The sequence below is a fragment of the Heterodontus francisci genome, chromosome 6 (assembly GCF_036365525.1).
Source record: "Heterodontus francisci isolate sHetFra1 chromosome 6, sHetFra1.hap1, whole genome shotgun sequence".
Taxonomy (NCBI): domain Eukaryota; kingdom Metazoa; phylum Chordata; class Chondrichthyes; order Heterodontiformes; family Heterodontidae; genus Heterodontus; species Heterodontus francisci.
In genome coordinates, this window is record NC_090376.1 from 126,945,049 (window position 1) to 126,968,280 (window position 23,232).

Sequence of the window (23,232 nt, forward strand, 5' to 3'; positions counted from 1 at the left end):
TATCGTTGGATATATTTCAGTCATCAGGACATAGCCCCACAAAATTGGCCTTTTTGACATTATTTAGTGCCCGAAAAAGTGGAGAAACGGAATCCAATCTCTAGGCTATTGTTTTTTTAAGTTGCACAACTGGTGAAAGGCTGACTCATGTCCACGGCATCAATTGGTGCTTGTAGTATGACCTTTGTGCTTGAGCTTAAACTGTAGTCAGGGATCAAAAATGTGGGGGTAGTTAATCATTGCCCTTAAGGTTTGCACTATATATAAGGGGTGTACTGCATTAAAGTAAAATTTGTTCAAATTAAAATCTCATGAAGAGAAATGAAGAACAGCGATTTTCACATGGTGGGTGATAGCTGGTTTACGGCTGATACTATTGGCAGTATTTGTCTTTCCTACTGAAATGTTTAAATTTAAGCCCCTGGTCATTTGCTTCTGTTAATGACCAGATGCAGCAACAACAACTTGCATACTTGCAGTATCTTTAATGTATTAAAACCTCCTAAGGCACTTCATGGGAGTATAGGCCAGCATTTATTGCCCATCCCTAATTCCCCTTGAGAAGGAGGTGGTGTGCTGTCTTCTTGAACTGTTGCAGTCCATGTGGGGTAGGTACACCCACAGTGCTGTTAGGAAGGGAGTTGACCCAGCGGAAGTGAAGGAACGGCAATATAGTTCCGAGTCAGGGAGGTGTATGGCTTGGAGGGTAACTTGCAGGTGGTGGTGTTCCCATGCGTCTGTTGCCTTTGTCCTTCTAGGTGGTAAAGGTTGTGGTTTGGAAGGTGCTGTCGAAGGAGCTTTGGTGAGTTGCTGCAGTGCATCTTTTAGATGGTACACACTGCTGCCACTGTGCGTTGGTGGTGGAGGGAGTGAATGTTGAAGATGGTGGATGGGGTACCAATCAAGCGGGCTGTTTTGTCCCGGATAGTGTTGAGTTTCTTGAGTGTTGTCGGAGCTGAACTCATCCAGGCAAGTGGAGAGTATTCCATCACACTCGTGATTTGTACCTTGTAGACGGTGGACAGGCGTTGGGGTGTGAGGAGGTGAGTTAGTCACCGCAGAATTCCCAGCCTCTGTCCTGCTCTTGTAGCCACAGTACTTATATGGCTGGTCCAGTTCAGTGTCTGGTCAATGGTAATCCCCAGGATGTTGATAGTGGGGGATTCAGCGATGGTAATGCCATCGAATGTCAAGGGGAGATGGTTGGATTCTCTCTTGTTTAAGATGGTTATTTCCTTGTGTGGCACGAATGTAACTTGCCACTTATCAACCCAAGTCTGGATGTTGTCCAGGTCTTGCTGCATATGGACATGGTCTGCTTCAGTATCTGAGGAGTCGCCAATGGTGCTGAACATTGTGCAATCATGAGCGAACATCCCCACTTCTGACCTTATGATGGAGGGAAGGTCATTGATGAAGCAGCTGATGATGCTTGGACCTAGGACACTACCCTGAGGAACTCCTGCAGTGATGTCCTGGGACTGAGATGATTGACCTCTAACAATCACAACCATCTTCTTTTGTGCTAGGTATGACTCCTGTTTGGACCAAGGCTGTAATAAGGTGAGAAGCCAAGTGGCCCTGGCAGAACCCAAACTGAGCATCGGTGAGCAGGTTATTGCTGAGTAAGCGTCACTTGATAGCACTGTCAACAACCCCTTCCATCACTTTACTGATGATCGAGAGTAGATTGATAGGGCAGTAATTGGCTGTGTTGGATTTGTCCTGCTTTTTGTGGCCAGGACATACCTGGACAATTTTCCACATTGTCAGGTTGATGCCAGTGCTGTAGCTGTACTGGAACAGCTTGGCTAAGGGCACAGCCAGTTCTGGGGCACGTCTTAAGTACTATTGCTGGAATGTTGTCAGGGCCCATAGCCTTTGCAGTATCCAGTGCTTTCAGCCATTTCTTAATATCACGTGCTGTGAATCGAATTAGCTGAAGACTGGCATCTGTGATGGTGGAGATCTCAGGAGGAGGCCGAGATGGATCAAACACTCGGCACTTCTGGCTGAAGATGGCTGCAAATGCTTCAGCCTTGTCTTTTGCACTTATGTGCTGGGCTTCTCCATCATTCAAGATGGGGATATTTGTTGAGCCTCCTCCTCCTGTTAGTCTAAGAGGTCAGTTTTAAGGAGCAACTGACTGGAGGAGAGAGAGGTAGAGAAGGGGAGAGGTTTAGGGAAGGAATTTCAGAGCTTAGAACCCAGGCAGCTGAAGGCATAGCTGCCACTGGTGAAGCAATGAAAATCAGGGATGCACAAGAGGCCAGCTTTGGAGAAGTGCAGAGATCTTGCAGAGTTGTAGGGCTGGAGGAGGTTACAGAGCTAGTGAGAGGTGAGGCCATCGAGGGATTAAAACATATGGATAAGAATTGTAAAATCAGAGCCACTGAATGAACATTTTATCTGTCAACAGCAAGAGTTCTCCTAGTTAAGAATTGTTATTTAGATTATCTGTTACGTCATTCTACAATTTGTAATCTCAAAATCCAGAGACCATAAAAGTGAAAAGTCAGTGATGATCTTCACGTTCTGGAGCAGGTAGGTGCTGAAGATGTACATACAGGGGCACAGGTGCCCACTCGCCCCATGTAAATTAGGAGCCCTCCCACTAACAACCACTCCCCACCCCCGACAAACTCCATAACTGCAGAGACTGCAGCAAATGGATCTTCAAGGCTCCTAGCTTCCCACAGGATGTGTGTGAGTCTCATGACATTCTATTCATGTTCAAACTGGCCCCATGCTGAAATCAGCAATATTTTTCACCAGTTCATTTCTTCGGTTGTTTAAAATAGGCACTGGTTGGAATTTGCTCCTTGGTCTTAAAAAATTGATGTTTGAAAGTATGATTGACAGCTGAAAGATTTTTTTTGTTTGCTCTTCACATAGCTTCATCCACTTTATCTTTGGTACATCACGTCCTGTGAAGATTGTTGTTGTGATTTTTTTTGTGTTGGAGCACTCTTTTTGCAGGTAACTCTTCCCACAGCCCCATTGCTGCCACTAACTGCTTCATTAGCAGCAACCATGATGCTTAAAATGGGAATTCCACTGGACAATCTCCAAGGCACTGATAGATTTGGAGGAAAGAAAGTTCACACCGACGGAACAAATGCAGGTAAATGTACGTAAGGCTTGCATTTATATAGTGCCTTTCGTGACCACCAAATGTCCAAAACTGCTTCTGAAGTGCAGTCATTGTTGTAATGTAGGAAGCGCGGCAGCCAATTGGAGCACAGAAAGGTCCCACAAACAACAATGTGACCAGATAATCTGTTTATGATGTTGACTGAGAAATAAATATTGGCACCGGCGAGAACTCTCCTCTTCTTCAAAATAGTGTGTGGGATCTTTTACATCGACTTGAAAGGGCAGACGGGGCCTTGTTTTAACATCTCATCCAAAAGATGGCACCTCCAATAGTGCCCCACCCCCTAGGTGTAAGGTTTGATTTAATGCTTAATTAGGACTTGAACGCGTAACCTTCTGACTCAGAGGCAAAAGTGCTATCAACTGAGCCACAAATCAGCCTATTATATCATGCCTTCCCCACCCCCCCCCTCAGTCATCTGGTGATCAATCAGCTTCATACACTGTGTCTTCAGGCTGAGGCATACCTACATGAGGATTTTTAAGAGACCTACCTTTGCAATCAACATTGTATAAGGAAAATTGTCACAAAATTATGCCATGTCATGAGCACCATACGTCTTTCTGTTGGGTTATGAGATGGTGCAGCAACAATTGCCAATTTTGCCTTTTCCTGTCCATGGCCTGTCTATTAGTCCTCTGAGAAGGGCCAATTGAGGTGGACACACATGGCATTGCCCTGAGAAGAAGATGGCTCATCCATATCTCCTCCTGCTATCCCCGAGCTGCTATCTGTCCCTTGCAGGTGACTGGGAATCTGGCCATCATTTAAGATTAGGAAACCCAGCATTAAGGCTCCCTCAAGCCAATCCTCTGTCCTTTCCAAACAAGAGCTTAGTGCCTCCTGTAAATTGGCATCCAAGATCTCAACAGCTGCAGTCAAGGAGTCCTGGAGGCAAACTGCATCTGTGCTTTGGAACTATTTCCACTCCAATGTCATTTACTCTCACTTACATTCTGACACAGATGTTATGCAGCCCTTTCCCAGAGTTGTCTATATACCATACAGGGAGCTCTGAGAAATCCCAAAGAATGGCAGAAAATAGCTCCTAATAACATAAGTAACTACCAGATTATAGTGAAGAATGCTTCAACAGGTGCTTTGACAAGAACAATCCCAACATTTCCAACATCTTATTGTGGCAATTGGATCTGCTATTATACAAGCTTCCCACTGATACAACACCTTTCATGACCTCAGGACAATGAAGGACTTTTGAAGTGTAGTCACTGTTGTAATGTGGGAACCACAGCAGTAACAGCAAGCACATAGCAAGCTCCCACGGACAGCAATGAGTTAATAACCAGATAATCTATTTTTAGTGATCTTGGTTAATGAATAAATATTAGCCAGGAGAGTGGGGAGAACTCCCCTGTTCATCTTCAAAATAGTGGCATGGAATCTTTTACATCCACCTGAGACGGCAGGTGGGGCCTTGGCTTGATGTATCATCCACAAGATGGCACCTCCAACAGTGCTGCTTTCCCTCAGTACTGGACTAATTGACTTAAGTTTCAGCCTAGCTTTTTTTGTGTCCTCAAGTCCCTGGGGTGGAAATTGAACCTACAACCTTCAGAACTATCACTGACCAGTAGCATCTCTGAGCCTGTGTCAATCACCTTTGATCTGTAAGGTGTCTATTCAGATATTGCTGTCTCTCCACAAAATGGAAGTGACCCCACCTTCTTAAGGCCCCCTTGTGATACAGCTCCAGACAGGGGCCCGGTATCCCTTGCTACTGCAAGCACCACATGGCTGAAAGCTGGTCTCTCTGGGACAGCAGCTACCCTGAGACTCACCTCACGTTTGCTCAATTCCACCTCTAAGGCTCCAAGGAAACCATCTGTCACCATTGCTCAACCCCATCTCTACACTGCTTCATAGAAGTAGTAGCTTAAAAACTAAAGCACAAAAATATCTGGCACAAAGGGTATTATGCAGTTCAGAGGTAGTTGCAGAAAAGGAAAAATTATTTTATTGGTTTACATTGTTGCTTAAAGTAAATACAGCTTATCATGTATAGAGTTGTCAGTTCCTTTCTGTGTCTGCTTTCAAATTTTGTAGGTTGACTGTCATGGTGTAATGTATATTTTCGTCTTATGAGGCTCCTGGCATAAGTCTTGGGTAGTGAGAGATTTTATGACGGTGTGTGGGAGAGAACAGGCAGGTGTGAAGTGACTTTATGTGGTGAGTCAACCATTATATATTGAAAATTCTGGTCTCTGAATTTAATTTTTTTTCTTACTCTGGCAGTTGTTCTCCTGTTCCATTTCTACTCCTTCATATGCACAGTCTTCATGATGCGGGGATGCTTAAGGAAGATCTTCTCGTTCTGTAGACCCTGGTGACTGGATATCCTTGTGCAGGATACAGAAATCTTCATTGATGTTTAACAATAAGAGTCTCCAACCCCCTCCCTTCTCCCCCACTATTCAATTCCATTATCTCTCCAAACCCATCCTCATCTTGTGGCAGTAAGCCGGCAGGTTTTAAAGCAATCTTGCAACTATTTGAGATTGCAATGCAGGCATAGTTCATTTTGCATCATGTTAGAATTTGCCTGAGTCCCAAAGTTCATACGATTATCAGAATTTGGATTTGGGTTAACAGAGACTAGTCATAATGATGCAAGTAGCAACGATAGCAGACATGTTGGCTCCATCTGATGTTTACAGCCCCAAAATAGAAGGTAATTATTGGGAAAACCCAGACTTTTGTTGATAAATGTTAATAAAAATTGCTAATAAAAAGATGATAATGACGGGCATTATTTTCCCACATTGTCAACAGCTTGATTAGCAGTATGTAACTGATTTGTTCCTTTCATCCAGCACTCTCTGCACTGAGCCTATTCTAAATTTTCTTTTCATTATTGCATTGAGATTCAAAAAGATTGAGAACAGTCAATTAGCTTGTATTATTTTAATTCTTTAAAATAGAATAAAAATGACTTGGGATAATTTAGAGTTTGGGTTATTGTTAAAATGGGCAATATTAATTCAGCCACCTATTATACATTTCTCCCGAATCAGGCAATTGAACCAATAACACTCATTTTGCACCACTGAATTTAAGAAACTGTAAACAGCAGTCCCAGGTCAAACATTCATGGATCTAAAAGAGTTAGGATAAGAAGGGTATGCTGTTTCTATGCATTCATGATGTCCTTTAGTCCCTTTGTCCCTTTGTCCTACATATTTACTTTATATTATGGCACTATAATAACTATGGGATTCCACTGGGAAATTGCCAATCATGCGGTTAATGCAAATCTCATTCAAATAATGAAAATTATGCATTGACATTCAGAAATCAAATTGCAGTATTAAACAATGATCCATTTTAAGCCACTAGAGGAAAAAAAACTGAAGAAATCAGGAAAGGAAAGGTTATCATATATTTAAGTACTTTTAAAAAAGAGCTTGTTATCTCCTATCATTCACCTAGGTTAGCAGCATCATTGGAAACATGGGTAGCAATTGACAGCATCTTTACAACTAAAAGAAGTGAAACAAGTCATTAAATAAGGTAGAATAGAAAGAAAGAAAAACTTGCATTTATGTAGTGCTTTCATGATCACAGGGCATGTCAAAGTGCTTTACAGCCAATGAAGTACTTTTGTATATAGTCACTGTTGTAATGTAGGAAATGCAGCAGCCAGTTTTGTGTATAGCAAGCTCCCACAAGCAGTAATGTGATAGTGACCAGACAATCTGTCCCTGTGATGTTGATTGAGGGACAAATAATGGCCAGGATGCCAGCAGAACTCCCCTGCTCTTCTTCAAAATAGTGTGGTGGGATTTTTTACATCCAAAATGAGAGGGCAGACGGGGCCTCGGTTTAACGCCTCATCCAGAAGTTGAAATGATGTGAGGAGAAGAGCAAAGGACAAATGTGCCATTAAAATCATCACTTTGGAAGAAGCACTCCTGTAATGATGACACTTCCAGTCAGAAGCTAGCCATGAACAGGACAACAACACAGCTGTCAGTGTACCAAATGGGGATGTGCAAAGGAAAAATGCCACGAAATACAAGGGGAAAGGAACTCACTGCCACGTCCATCAGCAGAGAACCCCAATATAATGACAAACAGTAAATACCTTGTGCAGGGCTTCCAGTTAGTTATAGAGCAAGTAATTAAGAAAGCTAATGGATTGTTATCGTTTATTGTGAGGGGAATTGAATACTAAAGTAGGGAGGTTATGCTTCAGTTATATAAGGCATTGGTGAGAACACATCTGGAGTACTCTGCACTGTATTGGTCTCCTTATTTAAGGAAGGATGTAAATGCATTGGAAGCAGTTCAGAGAAAGTTTACTAGACTAATACCTGGAATGGGCAGGTTGTCTTATGAGGAAAGGTTGGATAGGCTAGGCTTGTATCACTGGAGTTTAGAAGAATAAGAGGCGACTTGATTGAAACATATAAGATCCTGAGGGGTCTTGACAGGATGGATGTGGAAAGGATGTTTCCTCTTGTAGGAAAATCTAGAACTAGAGGTCACTGTTTAAAAATAGGGGGTCGCCCATTTAAGACAGAGCTGAGGAGAAATTTTTTTGTCTCAGATGGTCGTGAATCTTTGGAATTCTCTTTCTCAAAAATGGTGGGGAAGCAGAATCTTTGAATATTTTTAAGGAAGAGGTGGATAAATTCTTGATAAGCAAGGAGGTGAGAGGTTAGCGGGGTTAGGCAGGAATGTGGAGTTGAGGTTACATCAGATCAGCCATGATCTTGTTGAATGGTAGAACAGGTTCGAGGGGCCGAGTGGCCTACTCCTGCTCCTAATTTGTATGTTTGTATGTTTTATTTGGACAAGTTCTGTTTGTAAACAAAGCAAGCAAAAAAGACACTTTTTCAATCTGAAGTATTTTTATATGCATTTAAGGCAAATTCATGTCATTGCTAATAAAAATAGAACATGCTGGAAATACTCAGCAGGTTTGGTAGTATCTGTGGAAAGAGAAGCAGAATTAACATTTCAGGTCAGTGACCTTTCTGACCTGTATTTCCAGCACTTTCTGTTTTTATTTCAGATTTCCAGCATCCGCAGTATTTTGCTTTCATTTTAACGTCATTGCTGGTTTTGAACTGTATTGCTGCATATCTAGCCTCTTTCCTACTTTACTACATTTTCCATTGAATTGATTTACAGCTTAGTCATAAGTCTTGCTTAATAGCAGTATTCAACAGAATAGTTTATTCTATACATAGGCATGTATACATTCTTCACTGACATTGCCCATTCGGAATTTAATAATACTTTGATAAATATTTGCCCATTTTAGCATTGTATCAGACTGTACTACATAATTAAGACACCAAAAAAATTGCCACAGAATAAACCTCAATTAAAAAAATCTGGTCAAGGAACACAGAACTGCAGTCTAAAACTTCCTGCCAAGGAGTGATTATAATTGTGTCAAGAAACTGTGGCAGGAGTAGGTGAGATGGCACACACACTTAATGCTATCAAGAATGTCAAATGCTTGCTGGACTTTCACTGAGTAAATTCTGTTCCTGCTTCTGAAAATTATTTAGTAAATGTGCTTGGAAGGAGACATGGAGTCTGATCATACCTCAAAAGACATTGCAAAATCCTGCAATAGCGCAACCTCCTATTTGGTTCTCGGCTGAAAGGTCAAAGGGCAGCAAATGAGGCAGTCAACTTTTCTGAGAAAGGTGGCAGTGACCCATGGAAGTACACCGCTGATTGATTGGAACCATGATGGCCATCTACTGGTATCTGAAAATGCCAGGGACAATGAGAACTGCAGTCACCTTCACCGACAACAGAAGGACATCACATAGCATTTGCTTGTTAAATAATATCTTACAGCGTCAGTCAGTGATTGTCAGACCAGCCTGTGAAAATAATCTGTACATTCTCGAGACTGTACTCATCTCCTGAATCCCCTGTTGTCTTTTAAACAGGAATGCTTTGAGATCATTGCTTGGTAATTTTTTAAAAATTGTTTGGCCTAAGTTTTAATGCCATGTATAATATGATAGTACAGGAAATAGCAATTCACCACGTTTTAAAATCAGTGCAACGCATATTGTCACATATGTTACTTTTCTAAATTAAAATGCACCAGTATTTCTTGGCAGATGCAAATAGCAAGATCAGAATAACAGTTTAAAGCACATTTTAAACAGTAAAATAAAAAAAGGATAGCACCACACTATGGCCATATGAAGCACTGACAGCACTGCAGAACAAAATGGAATCATGCCCTTAGAGGAAAGAAAAAAGTAATTTATAGCTACTGATATAATAAACATTACTTTAATTGGCATCTCCGGCAAATATATAATGAGGATAATCTGAAGTCGCCCCTGTTTGGTAAAATATATTGTATTTATGCTTCAGTGACTGTTGTTGCAGTTGTTGTTTACTTTATTGAGTGATGGAGACAGCTTTCCTTAATGCAGAAGAGAATGGATAATTTAATTACCAAGCTTGAATTTGTTTGAACTATAATAATTCTGAATTTTTTTTAATCGGCAGTCGTGGTACATACTAAATCAAATCCATGGCTTAGACTGAGACCACTGCAAATGTCATAGAGGGAGAAAAAATTGAACCAGTCACATTAAAGGAATATACATACTTATCTTGAATGATGTCTTCTAACTGTGAACTGTTGTCCTCAGGACACAAGATCACATTTGACACTGCAATCTGAAAAGTTGAAATCTGAATGGCTTGCTCCAGAAAACAAGAACAAGTGACGATTGCAATAAGAACATGCATCTTAACCTAAAAAAATCCAAAGATGCACTGCAGTGATGTAACCAAAAATAAAATGGAAGTTAAGCCAAAGAATGAGACCTGAGGAGAGTTGACCAAAAGAGGTGAGTTTTAAGGAAGGTAATAATAGATGAGAATGAGGTGGAAACTGGTTTTTGGGAAGGAATGACCGAGTGTGGAGCCCAGACAGTTAAAGGCATGGTTGAGAATGGCGGAACAAGATTCATTGCAGCAACTCGCGAGGTACCTCCCAAACCCACAACTTCTACCAGCGAGAAGAACAAGGACAAGCAGGTGCTTGGAGTAGTCCCTAACAGCACCGTCAACACGTGGACTGCAGCGGTTCAAGAAGGCGGCTTACCATCACCTTCTCAGGGGTAATTAGGGATGAGCAATAAATTCTGGCCTTGCCAGCAATGCCCACATCTTGCGAATGAATAAAAAAAAAGGATGACATAAGAGGCCAGATTCAGAGGACCGGAAAGTTAGGGGATGACGGGGGGAGGTGGGGTGGTGTGTGGGTGCTGGTAGTTATAGGGCTGGGGAGGTTAGACACGGGGGCAAGCGAGGCCATAAAGGGGAATTAAACACAAAAATGAAAATTTTAAATTTATAATGTTGGGGGAATCGAGGTCAGTGAGGACCGGGGTGGTAGGTGATTGGGATTTTATGCAGTGTTAGGATATGGGCAGCAGAGTTTTTGATGAACTGAAGATGTTGAAGGGTAGAACCTATGGATCCAGCAGGTGAGAACGTTGCCTTGTGTTACTGATTCCTGTGGGGGGTGGGGGGTGGGGGGTTGGGGGTGGGGGGGGAGGTGTGCTCAGCATATTGTTTCCAAATGAGAATAACCTTTCTTTGCACAATACCTGCCATTGGTGCCTTGTTTGTATTCTCTTTTTTAAGTACTCAGAATTCTATAGTCAAATAGAATTATGAAAATATGAGAGAGGAGAAAGAGGAATGTAGGCCCAAACAAAAGATGTTGGCTGTTTTGGAGACCTTGACTGTTTCTTTTCCCCCTCTCCACTACACAAAGGCAGCTGACAGGAAAATAAGCAATAATGATGACTTTCTACTTGATTGTTAAGATATCATATATGACAATAACAGTCTGGTACCAAGGGGCAGCAGCTCCGATGTGCTCATGTTACTATTGAGAGAAAAATATTTTTTTTGAGGTTTGAAATCTTAATCTTGACTCAATATTCCTACGTGTCGGCTCCACTGCCAGACATGTGGTGGGGCTGGGCTCCCTGCTGCCAACTGCAAGGATGGTGAACACCCCATTGTGGGTCAGTGAGGACCAGGGTGGTAGGTGATTGGAATTTGACGCAATGTTAGGATATGGGCAGCAGAGTTTTGGATGAGCGTGGTGAGTAGCCGATTCCTTTGAGTATGGACGATTGAAGGATGATCTAATTGAAGTGTTTCAAATAATAGGGTAGATAGAGAAAAATTATTTCATCTGTTGGGGATGTCCAGAATATGAGGCAAAACTTAAAATTAGAGCTAGGCCATTCAGGATTGATGTCACGAAATACTTCTTTACACAAGGAGTAGTGGAAATCTGGAACTCTCTCCCTCCAAAAGTTGTTGTGGCTGGGGGTTAATTAAAATTTTCAGATCTGAAATTGATAGATTATATAGCAACTTTAATGATGTCAGGACATCGCAGAGTGCTCTACAGCTAATGAAGTACATTTGAAGTGTAGTCACTGTTGTAATGTAGGAAAAACAGCAGCCAATTTGCATATAGCAAGGTCCCACAAACCACAATGTAATAATACCCAGATAATCTATATTTTTATTTTAGTGATGTTGATAAAGGGATAAATATTGGCCAGGATACCGGGTTGAATTCCCCTGCTCTCCTTTGAAATATAGCCAAGGAATCTTTTACTTACCCCTGAGAGGACAGGTTTAATGTCTCATCCAAAAGATGGCATCTCCAACAGTGACCTGGAGTGTTAACGTAGACTTTTGTGTTCAAATCTCTGGAGGGGTACATGAACTCATAATCTTCTAACTGAGATGAGAGAGTGTTACTCACTGAGCCATCGTTGATGCTGTCATTTGGGGGAAGGAGGGTGGAGGGACTGAACAACCTCCTCCTCTTCCTATCTTCTTATTTCAATAATTGGGGAAGTTGGACAATTCTTGGAGAGGTGCAACTGAGGTATCATCTGGGAGGAATCACCTTTCATTCCCTTTTCACTCCCTATATTTTTAATGGCTTAGCAAGGCCCATATGCACTTACACTCAACAGATGTGGCCTTGTTGGATGTAGTGAGGGCATGTTGGCTAGAATTCCCAAAATACTCCAGGTATTTCCCCAAATAGGCTCCCAAAGTAGACTCAGGATGAAGTGAGCCGGGGTGGACGGCGGGGAGTGGAGGGGCAATCGCACCCTCAATCACTCTCTCCCTCCCACCCCTAACTGAAATTTGGGAACAATGGAAACACCTCGAATTCCTGCCTCCTCCCCCCTTTGAATGACAATGAGTTGCATCCACTCCCATCCCAGTAAGGCAGCAGTTCAATTTTTACCTTTGACCTTTGATCTTTATTCCTGCTAAAAGCAGGCCTTTCCTTTCTTCAGGGAGATTTGAACAGGTTGGGGTGCAAACATCCTCAGGATTATCACTGATGTTGTTCTGTGATTAGTTTAACAAAACAAAATCAAACCTCAGTTTGATTTTGGCACATGATGAAGTGCAAAGTCAAAGCGCTCCATTAATGCGAAGCCAAGGATGGACAAAACTGATTCTCATACAGTGGAAGGCAGACTTCAATGACAGACAAGTTTAAGGCTTGAGCATGTGACTATTTGTTTAGAAGGCAGACACCTTTTCTACTGGGACATTTTAACAACATTGTTTTTGCACATTGCATAATCATATGACATTGTTTTATCAGTAGAACATTATATCATGTCACACTGAATGACAGAAGCATTGATTAAGCTGTTAGGGAAGTTATCTCCTTTAATTGAAGCATGCTATAAAGAGGACTTAACAGCTCACTGGGCGGTCGGGGGAGATTTTTGACTGCAGCTCACCTGAAAAATCGGCACCGGGCAGAATAAATCAGATGGACAACTTGACACCACTTTTGTGCCCTAATCCCGCCTGATTCAAACTCCCGGCCGGCCTGTAAATGATTGGCCCAGCACTCCTTTGCAAAACAGGCAAAAGGCTGTTTAAATATGCAAATTAGGGTGTTATGCCAGTTGTAATATAAAAAAAACTTGAATTTCTATAGCGCCTTTCATGGCCGCTGGATGTCTTAAAGCAGTTTACAGCCACTTAAGTACTTTTGAAGTGCAGTCACTGTTGTAATGTAGGAAACGCAGCAGCCAATGTGCACACAGCAAGCTCCCCCAAACAGCAATGTGATCATGACCAGGAAATATGTTTTTGTAATGTTGATTGATGGATTAATATTGGCCAGGACACCATGGATAACTCCCCCTCTCTTCAGAATAGTGCCATGGGATCTTTTACATCCACCCGAGCAGGCAGATGTGGCCTCGGTTTAATGTCTCATCCAAGAGATGGCACATCCGACATTGCAGTACTCCCTCAGTATTGTACTGGAGTGTCAGCCTTGGATGGGTGGAACATGCACCATGCCACTAGGCCCAGTTGTACCAGGTGCGAGCAACCTAACTACTGGTCTTTAAAGGGTCCACTCCAAAAGGGGCCAGGGGAATTATTGTTGGGGGAGGAGGGATTTTTGTGGGTCCTGGAGAAACACTCTTGCATAAAACTACAGTGGTTCATTGCTAACCCATTCTTGCACCCACCCCTTCAGGATTTTCGTCACCCCCAACCCCTCCTCCCTACTCCACCCAACAGGCCCTCTGGCTGATTCCATCCATGGAGAAGTCATCTGGCTTTTGCTCTTCCAAACTTGATGTGCAATTGGCACACTCAGGCTGGAATTTTACGCCCTCCCATAGGAGCAGCCTGGTGGCGGGGTGGGCATAAAATTGAAGTGGGAGATGGTGGGGGGGGGGAGGTGGGGGCGGGGCGATCCCGACGCCTTCCTGCTCCCGCTGCAATTGTACCAGGGGCACCAGCGGTGAGAAACGGCCTGCCTGCCCCAGGCCAGTCAAGGCTCTTAAATGGCCAATTAACTGCCACCTAAGGGCCTTCTCCCACCGCAGCTGGTAATAACCAACAGCTGGCGGGTGCCTCAGGACCCCAGAACTCCTTGCAGGCTGGGGGGTGATGCCCTCCTGATTGGGCACCCTGTGCCCCCTGGAGAGCCCTCTCCCTGAAGCCCCAACCAGCCCACTGAAATAAAGTCCCCCCCCCGCAACTGACCCCCTTGCCTCGCCGGGGCCCAGCCGATTGTCTCCGATGAGGCCCCAAAACCTACTTGTGTTCCGGGGCCGACATCCACAATCCCAGGTGCAGTCCCAGCAGTGGCCAGCACTCCCACTGGCGCTGCTGGCAGCTCTTGGAGACAGGACATCCTGCCTCAAGGAGGTGGAAGTTCCGCGCAAGTCCAATTAAGAGCTCCCGACTTTTGGGCCAGTGCGTGGGGCCTCCAACCCAACACAACACAAAAATTCCGGCCTCAGATTATCTGTAAAAGTCACATGAGACTTGAACCTAAAAATGGGCTTCCCAACAGTTCCATTTGGAAGTTGCGGGGAATGGGGGTGGGTAGGAGCACAGATAGACCACCTACTTCACACTCAGTTTGGTTATAGATAAAATTTCTGCCCTCCCCATCCACTGTACTTAAGCATGATCACTGAAAATTATTAGAGTCTAGTCAGCAAAAATGACCAAAACAGAAATTATTTGTCATGAATGTTCTTCAACTGTTTCAAGTATTTTTCTCCAGTTGGGATAGAAGCATATTGATCAATATCGTGAGAGCTTTACATTTCACCTGCTTGTGACTTGAGAGGACAGTACATGAAAACTAATACAGAATGTGAACTAAAAAAACAAGCCTAACTTAAATAAGTCTAGGTATGCCAACTAGAAGGTCTTCTGAAAGGTAAAGACAATGGGCAGATTTATAGACCTTACTGAACAACCCACAAACAAGGCTTATAAAATAATGTGATCAATTACAGTCCAAAGATTCAGTGTGCTGAACCAGCAAATTCACTGCTTGGATCACTCAGGGAGTGCATTCTAAGAAACACCTACTGTGTCCAAATTTCTTGTGATGTACAACATAGCATGGTTCTCTATTCACAGGGGCTTCCATCGAGTCATCAGTATGAAATGTAATTGCCATGAATAAGGAAACACAGACCGTGGCAGGAAAAGATAAACTGGGATTGACAGGAAAAGTTTGTGGCAACCTCATTTTGCATCATTTTAGTTTCTGGAATTTGTGATGGTGATGAAGGTCGCACCCCTTCGTAGGTTCAGCCCACATTATGTTACCCAAAAAATGCACAGTTAAAATACTGATGCATCTGACTGAAAACATGACTGGAGTCTCTAGGAATGACTGATTTGCAAGCAAGGAAAAATCATAGAGGCATTAATAGAAAAATTGTGTGTTAATAAAAACATTGTTGAGTACTGAGCATGGATGTGTTGGGTGGCCAATGGTGGGAGTGTGGGGGCAAGCAAGAGAAACCATGTGATAAAATCTCCCAGAATGCATCTGAGCAAAGTTGCCAATTCTACATTGCCAGTATCTCTATTCAATCCCTTTGCGACTCCCCTCCCCCCAGCACTAATGTATGCCTGGCCTTGATGTCACTCATAGAAACATAGAAAATTTATGGTGCCGAAGGAGGTCATTCAGCCGATCGTGTCTGTGCCGGCTGAAAAAGAGCTACCCAACCAAACCCAACTCTCCCGCTGTTGGTTGGGTTTCTTTGTGAAGCCCACATTCTCAAAGGTGTACATGTCATCAACGAACCAGTGCTCTTGTAGCATGTCCCATTCTACTGAGCTTTCCTCGGTGCCCAGTGTCACCCTCTGCCTCATGGATGGAAGAAAGAGCTCTCGCCGCCGGTATCGCGCTGTCCCTGGACTCAGCACCCGAGAGCCGCACCTCTCGCACACAACCGCCTTCCCGTTCATGCCTGCAGCGCTCACTAGGCTGTAGGTTATAGCACGTCAAATGCATATCCAAGTGTTTTCAGGTTTCGGGCAGGAGACATGTTTGCCGAATGCTAATGAGCCTTGAGAGTTAAAATGGCCTTGGCCTCCTGTTCTGATCTCTGTGTGGAATTCCTGCCCTGCACCCGAAACTCCATTCACACTGCACACACCCCAAGTTAAAATTGGAGCTGCAAAGTTTATTCAGCTAACCATTGCTCTCCCAATGTTTAGTATGACAATGTCAAATGCTTTTGAATGGCATGAACTACTAATCTCCACAGCAACTGAAATATCTTATTCACTCTTAGCTGAAATAAATCAATAATAAACATATCAAATAAACAAGAAATCACAAGGTTTTGCATTCAGTGCCAACAACTAAGCAAGTTTCACCCTCACAATTCACCTTGCTACAGCTGTGAAGAGCTTGAATGGGGCTTGCAGAGATATGTCACCTGGAATCTTCAAGATGCTAATCAAGATGCTGGCCCAGGGCTACATAGGAAAAGGAATAGGCCCTTTAACTCCTCAAACCTATTCTGCCATTCAATGTGATCATGGCTAATCTGTGACCTAACTCCATATCCCTTTGCCCCATATCCCTTAATACCTTTGGTGATCAAAAATCAATCTCAAACTGAAAATTAACAATTGATCTAACATCAATTGCCATTTGAGGAAGGGAGTTCCAAACTTCTACCATCCTTTGTGTGAACTGTTTCCTAATTTCAGTCCTGAAAAGTCTGGTTCTAATTTTAGACTGTGCCCCCCTAGTTCTAGGTGCTCCAACTAACAGAAATAATTTCTCTCTATTTATTCCCCTCAATATTTTGAAAACTCCGATCAAATCACCCTTAACCCTCTAAGTTCCAGGGAATACAACCCTAGTTAGTGCAATTTCTCCTCATAATTCAACCCTTGGAATCCAGGAATCATTCTGGTAAATCTATACTCCAGGTGGTTCATGTCAGTAGACTGGGGAGAACTGCTCTCAAGGAACAATTGACGTTGGGCCTCAGACCTCACTTTAATGAGACCGGCGAGCTGCAAACAGCTAATGCACATTCCCAAGCAGCTCATTGGCAAAGGGATTGGCAAAGCTGGCAGCAACACTCAGGTAGACCTTTATTTTCATTTTTTTTGTCTAGTGAAAGACAAAGTGGCGCTCAGCAAATATTCAAAAGTGAGAAATAAGGCCCGTGTAAATAAACAAAGAATTGTTTTCTGTTGCACCTAATCAAATCTCTTGGCAATGTCTCAAAGTGTTTCACACACAATTAATTATTTGTTATTATGCTGATAATGTGCACAGTTAATCCCAGTTAATCACAGTTAATGGGTGAATGGTCAGTCAATCTTTTTTCTGAAGGTGTTGAATGAGGTGGTAATGTTGGCCTGGATAGATTTCTACTACCGAAGAGTTGAGGTACTGGAATCGGTTTTCCAGATCTTTCTCCTGGGAATGTCTATTTTCCAGAATAAAGGTCGGGAAGAAGACTGTGCAGACTTTCTATTAACAAATCTCCGACACCCTTTATGTTTCCCTGGGAATCCCAGAGCATGCCTATTGCAATTATTTAAATGAGGTGGAAAGGACCATCCCTGTCTTGCCAGCCTCACTTTCTCGTACTTTGACTGGTTCTATATCCAGACACAGGGGCACCTGAACAGATGTTGACCTCGCTAATTCAGAGGATTATTCATTGGTTGATTCTGGGTCCAAAATACCTTTACATAGAATTCTTACATAGAATTACATAGAACATGCAGCACAGAAACAGGCCATTGAGCCCAGGCAGTTCATGACGGCCTTTAAGCTCCACTCAAGCCTCCTCCCATCCTTCCTCATCTCACTCTATCAGCATAACCTTCTATTCCCTTTACCCTTGTGTGGTTATCTAGCTTCCTCTTAAATGCATCGAAATTCAACTCAACTACTCCCTGTGCCAGTGACTTCCATGTTCTCTTCATTCTCTGGGTAAAGAGATTTCTTCTGAATTCCCTATTTGGTTTCTTGGTTTCTTTGAGTGATTGTATTTATTTTTGCTCTTTCCTACAAGTGGAAACATTTTTTCTGTGTTTACTCCACTAACAAAATCTTTCTTTTAAATTAATTCTATTAGTTTATCCCTCAGCCTTCTCTTTTCAAAAGATACCCAGCCTGTTCATTGGTTCCGATAGGTATAACTCACAGTTTTGGTATCATCCTTGTAAATCCAGTTCCTTTATATCCTTTTTATAATTTGACAGAACTGTACACAGTATTCCAAGTATGGTTGGACCTACTACAGGCGGAAATCAGGAAAATCAAAGAACAAAGAACAAAGAACAGTACAGCACAGGAACAGGCCATTCGGCCCTCCAAGCCTGCGCCGATCTTGATGCCTGTCTAAACTAAAACCTTCTGCACTTCTGGGGACCGTATCCCTCTATTCCCATCCTATTCATGTATTTGTCAAGATGCCTCTTAAACATTACTATCGTACCTGCTTCCACCACCTCCCCCGGCAGCAAGTTCCAGGCACTCACCACTCTCTGTGTAAAGAACTTGCCTCGCACATCCCCTCTAAACTTTGCCCCTCTCACCTTAAACCTATGTCCCCTAGTAACTGACACTTCCACCCTGGGAAAAAGCTTCTGACTTTCCACTCTGTCCATGCCGCTCATAACTTTGTAAACCTCTATCATGTCAGCCCTCCACCTCCGTCGTTCCAGTGAAAACAATCCAAGTTTATCCAACCTCTCCTCATAGCTAATGCCCTCCAGACCAGGCAACATCCTGGTAAACCTCTTCTGTACCCTCTCCAAAGCCTCCACGTCCTTCTGGTAGTGTGGCGACCAAAATTGCATGCAATATTCTAAGTGTGGCCTAACTAAAGTTCTGTACAGCTGCAGCATGACTTGCCAATTTTTATACTCTATGCCCCGACCGATGAAGGCAAGAATGCCGTATGCTTTCTTGACTACCTTATCCACCTGCGTTGCCACTTTCAGTGACCTGTGGACCTGTACGCCCAGATCTCCCTGCCTGTCAATACTCCTAAGGGTTCTGCCATTTACTGTATACTTCCCACCGGCATTAGATCTTCCAAAATGCATTACTTCACATTTGTCCGGATTAAACTCCATCTGCCATTTCTCCGCCCAAGTCTCCAACTGATCTATATCCTGCTGTATCCTCTGACAATCCTCATCACTATCCGCAACTCCACCAACCTTTGTGTCGTCCGCAAACCTACTAATCAGACCAGCTACATTTTCCTCCAAATCATTTATATATACTACAAAGAGCAAAGGTCCCAGCACTGATCCCTGCGAACACCACTAGTCACATCCCTCCATTCAGAAAAGCACCTTTCCACTGTTACCCTCTGTCTTCTGTGACTGAGCCAGTTCTGTATCCATCTTGCCAGATCACCTCTGATCCCGTGTGACTTCACCTTTTGCATCAGTCTGCCATGAGGGACCTTGTCAAAGGCTTTACTGAAGTCCATATAGATAACATCCACTGCCCTTCCTTCATCAATCATCTTTGTCACTTCCTCAAAAAACTCAATCAAATTAGTGAGACACGACCTCCCCTTCACAAAACCATGCTCCCCTCGCTAATAAGTTTGTTTATTTCCAAATGGGAGTAAATCCTGTCCCAAAGAATCCTCTCTAATAATTTCCCTACCACTGACGTAAGGCTCACCTGCTTATAATTTCCGAGATTATCCTTGCTACCCTTCTTAAACAAAGGAACAACATTGGCTATTCTCCAGTCCTCTGGGACCTCACCTGTAGCCAATGAGGATGCAAAGATTTCTGTCAAGGCCCCAGCAATTTCTTCCCTTGCCTCCCTCAGTATTCTAGGGTAGATCCCATCAGGCCCTGGGGACTTATCTACCTTAATGCTTTGCAAGACACCCAACACCTCCTCATTTTTGATAATGAGATGACTGAGACTATCTACACTCCCTTCCCTAGGCTCATCATCCACCAAGTCCTTCTCTTTGGTGAATACTGATGCAAAGTACTCATTTAGTACCTCGCCCATTTCCTCTGGCTCCACACATAGATTCCCTTCTCTGTCCTTGAGTGGGCCAAACCTTTCCCTAGTTATCCTCTTGCTCTTTATATCTGTATAAAAAGCCTTGGGATTATCCTTAATCCTGTTTGCCAATGACTTTTCATGACCCCTTTTAGCCCTCCTGACTCCTTGCTTAAGTTAAGCCCCATAATGTTATCTTTGTGATATAACGGCTGCTTCATCAATGACTTACCCTCCATTTTAAGGTCAGAATTGGGGATGTTCACTGATGATTGCACAATGTTCAGTACCATTTGCAACTCCTCAGATACTGAAGCAGTCTGTGTCCATATGCAGCAATACCTGGACGACATTCAGGCTTGGGCTGATAAGTGGCAAGTTACATTCGCATCACACAATTGCCAGGCAATGACCATCTCCAATAAGAGAGAATCCAACCATCTCCCCTTGACATTCAATGGCATCACCATTGCAGAATGCCCCACTATCAACATCCTGGAGGTTACCATTGACCTGAAACTGAATTGGAACAGCCACGTAAAAACTATGGCTACAAGAGCAGGTTTGAAACTGGGAATTCTGCAGCGAGTAACTCACCTCCTGTCTCCCCAAAGCCTGTTCACCATCTACAAGGCACAAGTCAGGAGTGTGATGAAATACTGTCCACTTGCCTGGATGAGTGCTGCTCCAACAACACTTAGGAAGCTCGACACCATCCAGGACAAAGCAACCCGCTTTATTGGCAACATATCCACCTTCAACATTCACTCCCTCCACCACTGATGCACAGTGGCAGCCGTATGTACCATCTACAAGATGCACTGCAGCAACTCACCAAGCCTCCTTCGACAGCACCTTCCAAACCCACCTCTTCCACCTAGAAGGACAAGGACAGCAGACACATGAGAACACCACCACCTGCAAGTTCTCCTCCAAGTCACATACCATCCTGACTTGGAAATATATCAACATTCCTTCACTGTCGTTGGATCAAAATCCTGGAACTCCCTCCCGAACAGCACTGTGGGTGTACTCACACCAGATGGACTGCAGTGGTTCAAGAAGGCAGCTTATCACTGCCTTCTCAAGGGCAATTAGAGATGGGCAACAAATGCTGGCTTAGCCAGCAACACCCACATCCCATGAAAAGCAAAAAAAAAATGATCTGGCAGAGTAACTAAATATGTTATGTTTAAGCTGTTTTTCAGTCAACAGGCAGTACCAAAACCAAAGGACAATGCTGTTTTTGTGTATTTCCAACTCATCCTGACCATTTTAATTTGTATATGCATAGAGATCCTCTTCCTATCCAACTCTGCTCATGAAAAGTGACCATATTGTGCTGACATCGACTAGACAATGAGCAGGCCACATAATGATGAAAAATGAATTTGCAATGTCATAGCTCTCAGCAGCATAATTGGTGTCAAGGATACTGAATTACAGGGAAATAAGTTGCATCTACCAACATAACAATGGTATAGCAGACAAAAAATAACATTTCAAAATATAAAAAAGGAAGAAAATATAGTACTGTCAGTCAATAGGATAAATAAAATCATGAGAAAATCACTAAAATTAAGAGGGAAAATCATGAGATACTTGGTTTGCTACAGGAGCCACATCCTCTTTCTCTTGGAACAATGGTCCCCCTTTGCTTTTTAATGTTTTTCTTAAATTGGTGCGTCTTTCTAAAATATTTACATTTGAGAGCCAGACAGTTCAAGTACTATTCAGTTAATGTTTCCCCAGTGTTTCTAATTTATGGGTGTGCTACAGCTGTATGTCAGTCATGGCTCAGTTGGTAGCACTCATGCCTCTGAGACAGAAGGTTGTGGGTTGAAGTCTCACTCTCGGACATGAGCACAGCAACCTAGGTTGACACTCCAGTGCAGAGGTGAGTGCTGCATTGTCAGAGCTGCTGTCTTTTGGACGAGATGTTAAACCGTGGCCCCGTCTGCCCTCTTAGGCAGAAATAAAAGATTGCACGGCACTGTTTTGAATGAGAGTGGGGTAATGGTCCCCCAATGTCCTGGACAATATTTATCCCTCAATCAACATCGCAAAAAACAGATTGTTGACACATTGCTATTTATCGGAGCTTGCTGTGCGCAATTTGGCTGCCACATTTCCTACAGTGTGACAGCGACTGCACTTCAAAAGCACTTAATTAGCTGTAAAGCACTTTGGGACGTTTGGTGTTTGTGAAAGGTGCTATATAAAGAGGGCAGGATCAGATTCAAGGTGACATCCTAAGGCCATTTTATGTAAGTTCTTATTTATCCAGCAGAGGGAGCTTAGTCCTGGAGTTAGCACTATTTGCTAAACTGGGATTGCAAGGTCACAATCTATCTGAGCATGGCTGCTCAATAAAGCCAATTATGGTGTTATAAAAGGAGTAATTAATCTCCAGTGTTGTTCAAAGCCGATTCCATGTACAGGATTCTTGATCTGCAATTTCATTCAAAAATAAATAAATGGAATAACGTTTAACTATTAACTTTTTCACCCCAAAATTTCTTTCTGAATTGATTATCTGTTAATACTGGGAAAATAAATTTTATGATCAGTAAAATAATAAACAGCTTTTTGCCTCATTTCATTTATTCATTTAACCAAAAAAAAAATCTTGGTATTAGGTAAGAGATTTAATTCCCAGTTGCAAAGTGGACGTTAACAGGTCTCCATGGACCCAGTTCCCTATGTGTCTGAGGGATCTATTGTTAAGCCAAATAAATAATGTGTTGAAAAGTATATTTTTAATAAATACTTAATTTAAAAAAAATTAAAATCACTTCATTTCTTCAAACCTTTTGCTTCAAAATGACTTACAATAGGAAAAACGGGAGTCAAACCCTGGATTCGGATTCCAGTCTCTGCTTACCATTGTACCATCTTAAATAAATGTTTTTAAATAAACACAAAGGCCCTGAAACTTATTTGTCAGATACTAGCGTATAAATTGGTTAAAAACATAAGAAATAGGAGAAATTATTTCTCCATAGGAATAATAGTAGGCCATATGGCCCTTCGAACCTGCTCTGCCATTCAATCTGATCATGGCTGATCTGATCTTGGCCTCAACTCCACTTTCCTGCCTGTTCCCTATAACCCTCGACTCCCCTATAGTTCAAAAATCTATCGCAGCCTTTAATGCATTCAATGACTCAGCCTTCAGAGCTCTCTGGGATGGAGAATT